This window comes from Muscardinus avellanarius (genome assembly GCF_963383645.1).
Source record: "Muscardinus avellanarius genome assembly, chromosome: 12".
NCBI classification, from domain to species: domain Eukaryota; kingdom Metazoa; phylum Chordata; class Mammalia; order Rodentia; family Gliridae; genus Muscardinus; species Muscardinus avellanarius.
In genome coordinates, this window is record NC_137798.1 from 70,028,423 (window position 1) to 70,029,985 (window position 1,563).

Genomic DNA, 1,563 nt, shown 5'->3' on the forward strand with positions numbered 1-1,563 from the left:
ACAGAATGAATGGTGTCTGAGCATCACTGCGTCCACAGCCACTGCGGCGCCTCCCACCTGCGCCCCACCATGAAATCTACAGATGGGGTGTCCCCTGCCGGTGGGAATCAGTCTGCCTCATGCCCGGGTGGGGCGCTGGGTCCCACCAAAATGAGTCCCTGGAAAAGAGTGTGGCAGGGCCATACTAGGAGGTGCTTCTGCCTCTTACCTCCCACCCAGGAGTGGGTGGAGAGAGGCCTCATGGTGAGACCCTCCCCCAGCACCAGCAGACTGAGCCCCCTCATGGCTGTCTAGAGTCACGCTTGGTGTACGGGCAGAATGCGCTTCGGCCACAGGTGTGGTAACTTAGACCCAAGAAACCAATTATGAGAGGAAAATGAAGCTCCTGTTGGACTCCGTGCCAGGGGAAGCAGCGGCATGCCCAGCCGGGCCACCCCATCATGTCCCTGGCCTGTAGTCTCGACCCTCTGCTCTTCTCTCCCTTCCTACCAGCCCTCTCCTCCAAGACAGTGTTGTCTTTTCTTACCCAGAGTATTAATGCTACTAAGTCTTTCACCTTAATTTATGACTCAGGATTTATTCCCATCCTGCCCACTCCATGCTCACAGAAATAAAATTGAGTGCTAGACCGGCTGGCTGATTGGAGGCGGTGGTTGCCGCCCGGTGTTGGCCCCACGCTGCCTCTGCGGCCTCCCGCGTCCAGCCCTTTTGCGGTCAGTGGGGCGCTGAGCTTGGTTGTCCGTCCACTGCTACTGCCCCAGTGCACCCCGTCACTGTCCCAGCCTGTGGGCCGCGGGCAGACAGGTCATGGAGATGCAGCATGAGGCTCTTCTCAAGAAAACTGGCCACTTGCTGCCTCCAATTCCTATTGCTTTGGTGTCTTGGGCTATGTATTACCTTCTGGAAATAATAAAAGAATAACATTTTCTATGATGTCTCTTATTGATGATCTGTGCCAAGAAAATTCTCGAGTGCTCAACATTAGGAGTTACTGAAGGCTGCTTACCAGCTTCTTTCTGTATTCAAGATGCTGGACTGTTCATGGTAGCGATTACCTATAGGTAGGGGCTGGGTCCCTCCCACTCCTCCAGTGGGGGGAGCATTAGGAAGTTTTCTCTAAGCATATGGAGCATTTGGGTTTGCCCTGCCCGTAGGATTCCACATGCTGCGTCTGTTTGTCTCCAGCCTGCCTGTGCACAGGGGAGGTATTCTGCAGCCCCAGAGTGGGCATTAACGATGACCAGTGGTGAGCATGCTGGCCAGGCACAGGGACACGCTGCAGCCCTGTGGTCACCTGGCCCTCCCCCCTCATCTGGGGAGAGACGCTTTTCTCCCAGAGAGCATTCTTTCTAGAAGGTCCCCCCTCACAGACCCCTGCATCCACACAGAGAATCCAAGACCACATCCTGGAAGGGAGTTCCTGCCTGCTGTGCTATTTTTGCCCTGGTAACAAAGATTTGTGCTGCAAAACAACATATTGAAATGCGCCCTTCCTGCCGATGCTTGTAATCCCCGGCTTGGGAGGCAGAGACAGGAGGATCGCGCAGGTTGAGACCCTGTTTC